The following is a 9,512-nucleotide window of genomic DNA, read 5'->3' as shown; positions in this document are numbered from 1 at the left end:
ATATATATATATATATATATATATAAGCACATAGCAGGGCCTCATCATTAAAAACAGATCAAAGTCTAAATAGAAGAACAACTACTTTTTAAATTAAGTTTTCAAATAACCTTACTAATGGTCACTATTAAAAGATGCTTAAACAGACAATAAAAAAAAAAATACAGATTTTTTTTTATGTGAGCTGAAGGTTATCCCTCAACAGATAAAGGATTTCTCGCTACATGATTCTAAACAATGGCCAGCTATACAGGGGAAGGAAATTATTTCCATCCTTAAGCTAAGCTACTCCCCTACTTCCCAACAAAACTGAGAGTGACCAGGAAGAAAAGCAACAGATTTCATGGCAAAGGACTAAAATAGTAAGTAGTGAATACATAGTGTATCTTAAAATACATGCAATGTCAAATATATTGTTTGCTGTGTTAACACTATTCCATAGCACATAAGATGAAAAACTTGGGGCTGGGAAGATATTCTATCCACAAAGTATCTGTCATGCAAGCATGAGGACATGAGTTCCAATCCCTAGGACCCATGTGGGGAACAAAAGAAGTTGGGCCCAAATGCATGCATTTTAACCCTAGTAGGGATGGCAGAGATGGAAGGACCATGAAGAACAGTAGAAGGCAAAGACCTAAAGCTTCCAAAAATTTGATGGAGGAGATGAACAGATGGGCTCTGCAACAAAGAACACTGGTTGATCTTCTGAAGGACCTCAGTTCAATTCCCAGCACCCATATGGTGGATCACAACCATCTATACCTCCAATTACAGAGGATCTGACACTCTTTAAGCCTCCACAGGCACTGTACACACCTGGTGCACAGACACTCAGGCAAACACTTACACATATAAAATAAAATAAGTAAATCTCTTAAAATGCTTATCTATCAAAAACAGTAAGAATAATGCTTATGGTATAATTTAGTAGCATTCTCACTAAAGTTAAAATGTAGTTTCAATCATTTGTTTGTCTTGTTTTTCAAGAACTGGCTGCTCTTCCAAATCTGCTTTTAATTCCCAGCACCCACACGGTGGCTCACAACTATCTGTAGCTAGGACTCCAGGGATCTAATACCCTCTTCTTGCTTCTTGAGGGCACTGTACACACATCGTGCATAGATATATATGCAAGGAAAACAATCACACATAAATTTTGTTAATTGTTAATGAAAAAATAAGGCTAGGCAGTGGTGGTACAACACCTTTAATCCCAGCACTCAGGAGGCAGAGGCAGACAGATCTCTGAGTTTGAGGCCAGGCTGGTCTACAGAGTAAGTACCAGGACAGCCAAGGTTACATAGAGAAACCCTGTCTTGAAAAACAATAACAAAAGCAGTTACCCAATGACTCTACAGCTGAAGCTGTATCCAAGTTGCTAAGATAGTAGGATACTCTTGGGTATAGTAAATTAACTGCTGAGATAATCAATAAATGAATCAGCATAAGGTATGCTGACTTCTTTGGAAGGAATTTTATGAACACAGGATTTAAGACTTCTCATACAATAAACAACTCAATCACAAGCACTAATAAAGTAACTAAGTAACAGTAGAAAACACTCTATCAATCAATCAATACAGGGAATTAATTATGTGCAAGATTTACTAAGTAATGAAGGCAGATTTTAAAAGATGCCTGCCCTGGATCAGACTGATACTGTAGCTAAAGACATACAAAAGGCTGTTTTGAAGCTAGACAAAAAAACCTTCTGCAATTCAGTCCAACTCCTTGGTCATCTGCTTTCACACCCAATTCAGCCAAACACCCGCCCCGTCTGCCAAGCCCATGCACTGCAATACACAGTGCCCTTGCCCTCCTGCCCACCCATACACCACACACCACAGATGCTTCCCTGCATTAGAGGCCTGCAAAAGTCCTAACTTCCAAAGCCCCGTCCCAAATGCTTCCTGCATCTCTGGAAATCTTTTATGAGCATGCTATACTCTGTTATGGAAATCTTCCTATCATCTCCTGTTTTATTTCTATATATTTGCCTGTCTTGCTAGAATCAAATTATACGATTAGAAAAAAACTATTTTTAAATTTGAACCATTAGCTATCTGACCTTAACCAAAACAAACTCCCAAGTTTCTTAAGCTTCAGCTCCTCAATATACAAAATAAGGAGATCATCACCTAGTGTGCATTCTTTATTTCATTAACAGGGGTGTGGGTTTAGTAGAGGGAATGTAAAGAAAGACACTATGGTAGAAGTGCCTCAGAATAACAAACAAAGGACTTGAAAACCGCAGCTATTAGGGCTACACTCTATATTCTTAAAGAGCTAGAGGAAACGTTGAATATATTAAGAAATGATGAGAAAAATATTCAGAAGATTCAATTAAAATCCCTAGAGATTAAAAACTATGGCATCTATGGTACCTGAGTCTAAGTGCCATGGCATCAAGCCATCACTAGCCACATTGCCTAACAACTTGAGCTCCACCCAAGAAACCATGTAAAGGTGGAAAAAGAACTGATCCCACAAAGTTGTCCTCTGAGCTCTACAAACATGCTATGGCATGTGGGCACATGCACACACATACACACCAACACAAAAGTTTAAAACTATGGTGTCTGAGATTAAAGATATAGTGAACATGTCTTTAATAACATGCCATAGAATAGCAGGATGACTGAAATAGTAACAGATTAGATACTGCACAAGGAAAAAGCTGGTGAACTCAAAGATATAGCAATGGGCAAAAACATGAATCCAAAGAAAGAAATTAACAGAGCATCAGTGAGCTGCAAAACCATCTCATGCAACATAATATACACTTAATCAAAATCTACAAGGAGAGGAACAGGAAAGAAAAATATTGGGGAAAATGAGTCAAATACTTTATAAAATTGATGAAAACTACAAAATCAAAAATCAAGAAGTTCAATGATACCAAAAACAAGGAATGTAAAGAAAACTACACTAATGCATAACACAATTTGTTTAAACCAGTTTATTAAAGAGAATATCTTTAAAGCAGACACATACAAAAAAAATGCATATTATCTACCAGTAAACAAAAGGATCTTGGCTGCTTTCTTATCAGAAACAAGGGAGACAGAAAACAATAAATCAACATCTTTTAAGTGATTGATGGGGGGGAAAATCTAAAATTCATTACTTAACAAATGTTTTTCTAAAGCAAACAAAATACCTTTTCAGACATAAAGGCTAAAACAATCACCAACAAGTCCCCATTAATAGAAATTTTAAAGGAAGTCCCTAAAGCAGAAATAAAATCAAAATAGATGAAAATATGAGATTAGCAGAGGAATGAAGAGAATATTAACTCAATGCATGTGTAACCATAAAGAGGTTTAGCTTTTTGATGGAAGTGGGGGGTTGAGACAGGGTTACTTTGTGTAACATACATACATACATACATACATACATACATACATCTGAATACAGAATAAAGAGATGGTTCAGTGGTTAAAACCCTTGCCTTCCAAGCAAGCCTGGGACATGGGTTCAGATTCCAAGAACCTATATATATGCTGGGTGAGTGTGGCAGCTTGCTTGTATTTCAAGCCATGAAGGAAGAGACAAGACAGACTACAGACTAGTCACATCGGTAATCTCTGAATTTGAATGAGAGACTCTACCTCAATAATAAGGCAGAAAATCTATACAGGATGATTCTCCACATCAACCACAGGCCTCACCCAAACAGGTGTCCACAAATACTCACACGCACACATACACCATATATCTACATGAAAGTGGGGGGGGGGAGGATAACTGATTCTATTTTTTACACTTGATCGTAACCAAAAGGCCAAGAAGCGATCTGACTCTATTTTTTAAAAGATGCTTACAAATAATGGAAAGCACACTGCAGTTGACAACACATAGAATACGGTGACCAAGAACACCAGTATACAAGGAAATTCAACAACACAGATAATTAACAGACAACACATAGAATACGGTGGCCAAGAATATCAGTATACAAGGAAATTCAACAAGACAGATAACAACAAGACCAATAAAAGGCACAACCAAAGTTCATTTGAAAATGAACAGGTGTCATAAATACTTTCCATTAAAGAATCCAGATTTTAGTCAAACAACAACAACCTCCTCAGAAGAGTACTCCAAACCAGATAGAAACACTACTAAATACTGATAACAGGCAAGGAAAAAAATACCAACTGCATACAAAGTGTAACAGAAAACTGAAGAAAAGGGACCATTTCCTAATTCATCAGGGCTTCCTACATTACCAGTGAACCAAACAGAAGCTTTTTAAAAAACAACTCTTTTGCCCGGTTATGAAGCCCAGAGACTAGTTGAGTAATTAAGAACTGACGGCTTTGAGCTGAGTGATGGAGGGCAGACACGGTAGGGGCAATGCACAAGTCCACACACTTGAACAAAATTATGACAACAAAGAGCAGAACGGTGGTTGCCAACAGCAGGCAAGAAGAGAGCAGATTTCTCTAGAAATATGCTACATTTCATTAAAAAATTACCTCCACTGAACTAAACACTTGAAAATGATTAGGTGTATGCGGATGAATACACACACCTGAAAGCCAGGAAGCCTCCTTAGGCTACTCCTCAGAAGCTATCTACCTTGGTTTTCATTTGGGAGGGTTCGGGTTGGGTTTGGTTTGGTTTGGTTTGGTTTGGTTTGGTTTGGCTTGGCTTGGCTTGGCTTGTTTTGTTCTGAGCTAGTCTCTACTGGGACCTGGGGTTCAGATTACAGCAAAACACAAGGATCCTTCTGTCTCCTGAGCACAACCATTACAAGCACATGCCACCAGGTGTGCGTTTTACATGGGTGCTTGGAATAGGGATCTAAGGTCCTCGTGTGCTGCAAACACTTCACCAACTAAGCTCATTCCCAGCCTGACAGTAGGCTTTATATTATGTGGTTTACAACTAGAGAGAGAGAGAGAGAGAGAGAGAGAGAGAGAGAGAGAGAGAGAGAGTGTGTGTTTTAAAAAGACACAAAAACTGGTTCCCAAGCAGTAGTACTGATTAAAATTACTTCTAATCAACTAACCATAATGGCCTAGTTTATATTTTTGGTTAGGAGTCTAGCTCTTAAGAGCTGAGCCATCTCGACAGCCCCCAATTCTCTTTTTCCCAAATAAAAGAAAAATGAGTACATGTTGCAAGTGGGACATGAGGTCTTCTCAAACTATAATAAAGCATGAGAGAGGCAGTGAGATGGCTCAGGAGATAAATGCATTTGTCACAAAGCCTGACCACCTGAGTTCAATCTCCAGAGACCCACTTGGTAATAGGAGAGACTCCCACAAGCTATCCATAGTCCTACACACACACACACACACACACACACACACACACACACCTAAATACATGTAAATTTCATTTTTTTATTAAAATTTACAAAATAAAGTATAGGGAGCAAGTTGAAGAACAAGGAATGAGCAAACAATACAAACACTAGCTGGGGGTAGAAACACAAGGCAAACTATTCAGACACAAACACACTGTGTCATCCCCACCCGACACACAGCCTAAGTCCCTAAGGAAAACCGTCCATAGAGGCTTCTCTTTATTCAAAGCACAAAGAAAAATTCAGCTTGCCTACAAAGTCCAGCACAATCTGGCCCCACGCCACTACTCCAGCCCTCCGTCCTACTGGATTGTTCCACATGCCCCCAGCTCTTCTCTAAAGCTGTACCTTCTGTCCCTGGTCCTCTCCAGCCACCCTGCCAGCACAGGGTCTCTGCCCGGCTATCTTCAGTGAGACTGAAGCCCTTCCTTTCCCATGCATCCTGAACACCTCCATTCATAGGTCTCATTTGTGACTTCCCTTAACACATCACAACTGCAGCTTAACATCATCTGCTAAAGACAGAGGTCACATCTGCATTCATTCTCAACTCCACAGCCAAGCACTGTGCCCACTGTAGAAGGGCTGCTAAGGTCTTCCTACAGCTTAAGTCAAGCTGGCCATCAAAGACTGATAAGCTACATACACACACACACACACACACACACACACACACACACACGGGGAGGGGAGGACACCCCATAGATAAAACATAGTAATTGGCTGCTGAGTAACCATTGTTTTTGCTGTCTTCTGACACAGTGCCTGCTACAGATGAAACACTCAAGAATATCAGTCAAAGAGCAAAACTTTCACAAGATTCTTAAGTCTTACATATAAACAGTAACCCTACTTAAACTGTTGTGTTTTACATAAAAGTAAGACTAAAGAAACAAAAGATCTAGAAGGGGTAAGATCATGGTGTGTTTTAAAAGAAATGGATCGGTATCGGAATGACTTTAAATTTTTAAATAAGAAATAAAGAACACCACATGGAAATGTCTCCCAGACCCTAAAGAATAATTTTTAAAAAAACTACTTAGTTCATTCAATCCCCTCCAATACATAGTGTATCTAGCCTTTGGAGGCAAATCAACTATTATTTCCTCCTTCAACACCTTTCTGAAAGTACCAGCCTACACTGATTTCTCCACCCCCTAACCTACTACACAGCACTGAATACCTACCACATAGATTGTATTTAACCAAATGTATCTTCTTGTTCTCCCAATGGTAGAATGTGTACAACCTCGTATGTCTTCTAGAACTTATTTCAAGTGCATTAACACTACAGGTGTTTAGTACTGAAACTAAATGATACAATTTTCAACGGTAAATCTCAAAAAGCTCCTGCATTTTATTCCTCAATAATTCTACAAATTGTTCACTCCTCTGTTTTTCACTCCATCACTCTATTAAGAACAGCAATGTCTAAGGTCTTCTTAGTGCCACTTGTCCAATCTCAAAGAAGGTCTTCGGTGCCACCGTTATCTCTTTAAGTGTAAATCAGAGATACATTTACACCTGCCCCTATTCAACGGAGTACATTTCACTTGCAATCTTTCCCAAGATTTGTCAGGTCCCAAGACGCTCCTTCCGTATAAAACTGGAAGCCACTACAGCTACGATACAATATACTATCCACAGCTCATTCATTAACTGGAAAGCTAACTCCCGGGGAAATGGTCGGCTCGAAGTGGACAGAGACCGGATAAAGTGTATCACTTTGGAAAGCTCCGGCAATCAGCAAGGGCGGCCGCTCATCACTCCCGCCTGTGAGCCTCCATCAGGACCCACGAGAATTCGTCCCCAGGTGACCCAAGCCTCGGGAAGTCGCGTCTTCCCAGACACCGGCTCCAATCCCGTCTCCCTCCACTCTCACTGAACTGCACTACAAAAAGGAAGGGCCCGCAGGGCGTGAGGAGCCAGAGGCCCGGCCGGGGCAGGCGGAAGGCGACCAGAGGCGCCGGGGTCAGGCGCCCTGTGAGGCGAGGAAGCACGGTCCGGGCCGCGGAGCGCGGCGCGGAGGGAAGGCCAGGCGGGACGACCGGGGCGTGCGCAGGGGGAGGGGGCAGGAGCCTCACCGTCGCTCCCCGGAGGCCGGCGCCGCCGCAGACCCGCAGTTGCTAGGGAGAATGCGCTTCCGGGTCACGAGCGAGCGTTCCGAGGACGACGGTGGCCCGATTGGGCCAAGAGCGAAGCGCGGAGGTAGTGGGCGGTGGAGGCGGTGGTCGCTTCAGGACCACGGGATTGAATGAGGGGCGGTGCGAGGCTCATCCCGCGTGGGCGGCTTCCGGCTAGGCGACCGCAGCCTTTCTGCCTGGGGTCCCTCTCTCGCTATCTGGATCCTAAACCCACCACCCAGCCGGTGTCACGTTGCAGATGCCACCAGACTTTTGGATGCTCTCAACACCAACGCCAGCACCTCCCTTGGTACCAGGTCTTATTTATCCACGCATTGGCCCATCACTTCTTCACTGGACACCTGTACAGGGCTAGGTGCATTGTTGGCACGTGCAGGCTGGTAACCAAAGAGGTGACATTGTCCAGCTAGCTCAGATGAGCGAAGGAAGCGGTAAAGCCTGCGCAAGAAAAGCTTGCCTAGGTAAAAGAAGGGAAGAGCAAGGAGACCTCAACCAAGTGGAGGGGGAGGGAAAATTGTGTCAAGCCAGGAATACTTGCAATGTGTGGTGTTAAGGAAACAGCATGGCCCCGACAGGCAAATGGGTCAAGAATTGAAAACTGTGAACCACAGAGAATGAAACCCAAAAAGCAAACAGGGAATTATGAAAAGGAAGGAAAAAAAACGTCAGTGAGGGGTTGGTCATAGCTGCCAACTGCTGTGGAGACCATGTGTCCAGTGATGCCAGTAGAATAATCAAAATTCAATACTATATTGTCAGAGTAGGGGATGGGGTCCACTTCTGTGTGGAGGAGACTGCTACATTTTTCTCCATATTGAATCAAGAAAAGAAGATATGGAAAACTTCTGAATTTCTTACTGCTTTAAGAAGCCCCACCTTGGTATAACTTCCATGTTTGCTTAAGGAATGAGCCTGAGAATTTATTTTATTTTATTTTATTTTATTTTATTTTTTCTTGCTCCTCCTCAGATGCTTCCAGAACCTCAGCCAAACTTCCATGTAAGCAAAACTTGCCTGTTCAAACTGCAGAGAATAAATGGCAGAGGCTCAGGGATTCTGTGACTAGGAAGCAGGCTAGTGGAGACAAGGATGGAAAAATCCAGAAGAGACAAAGAACGAAGGACTCAAAACAAACAAATGGAGTATGGGGGGGGGGGCAGAAATGGGAGGTGAGCTAAGAAAACAAAAAATAAACTCAAGAATAGAATGACAAGGACAAAGGAAGAAGAGTCAAGATCATTAGTATCCAAGACCACATTTTGACTGAACATCTGGCAAAAAGTATGCTAACTGGCATGAAGGCTGAGTGGACATACCTTGATTTCTACGTGTAGTGAGCTTGTCTTCCTTATGTGAGCTGAAGGAAATCCACAGCACACTTTGTAGTGGATGGGGGCTAAGAGCCTTGATCCACATGCCTTTCTGGTCAATGTATAATCCTCATAGAACAAGGGTGCCCTTAAGCGCTTCCAAAGGATTTAGAAATAATGATTTCCTGTGGGAAACTGTGACTCTTTTCATGACTGGTTTTACCAGCTGTCTATGAAAGTAAATCAAGGAAAAATGTTTTAAATGTGTGGCTGAAGAATATGGGAACCATATAGTCCAAGAGAGCTGTCTTAATCTATTCTCACTGAAGAAGTGAAATACCAGAGACAGAGCAGTCTGTGAGCAGAGGCTGGGAAACCCAAAATTAAGTCACAGACCCATGCCAGTGTCTGATGTGGACCCACTTCCTGACTGATCATCAGGAATCTGCTCGCCATATCCCCACAAGACAGAAAATACAAAGATAGACTCTAAAATCTATTACAAGGAGATTGTTCCACCCATGAGACTCGGTGCCCATGACTTACCCATCTATCAGTGACTCCGCCTCCCAATACCATCTCATTAGGAAGGACACAGACATTCATTCTATAGCAAAGACCTAAATATAATACAGCAAACCAGGACCAGTAGTAGTGATAGTTTGGTAAAAGTAAGCCACATCACTTGTTTGGTAAATAAAAGGTACAAAGCCACCTCCTGATCTAGAGAAGAGAAGG

At 41.9% G+C, this 9,512-nt stretch overlaps 1 protein-coding gene across 4 annotated transcripts in view; it reads right to left on the bottom strand.

Annotated features, from left to right (window-relative positions):
* Positions 1-7,554, bottom strand: part of Dis3l2 (DIS3 like 3'-5' exoribonuclease 2) — a 367,143-nt gene extending 359,589 nt beyond the window's left edge. The window contains exon 1 of one of the 4 annotated variants that reach the window (XM_031368272.1): positions 7,405-7,554. The gene's annotated coding sequence lies outside the window, so the exon portion shown is untranslated. Of the gene's footprint in view, positions 1-5,668; positions 6,447-6,507; positions 7,315-7,404 lie in introns of those variants that run through there. The other 3 variants (XM_031368275.1, XM_031368274.1, XM_031368273.1) reach the window with 3 other exon arrangements.
* Positions 7,555-9,512: the final 1,958 nt, after the last annotated feature.

The sequence above is a fragment of the Mastomys coucha genome, unplaced genomic scaffold, assembly GCF_008632895.1.
Source record: "Mastomys coucha isolate ucsf_1 unplaced genomic scaffold, UCSF_Mcou_1 pScaffold14, whole genome shotgun sequence".
NCBI lineage: Eukaryota > Metazoa > Chordata > Mammalia > Rodentia > Muridae > Mastomys > Mastomys coucha.
This window is presented reverse-complemented; position numbering and strand designations above follow the sequence as displayed.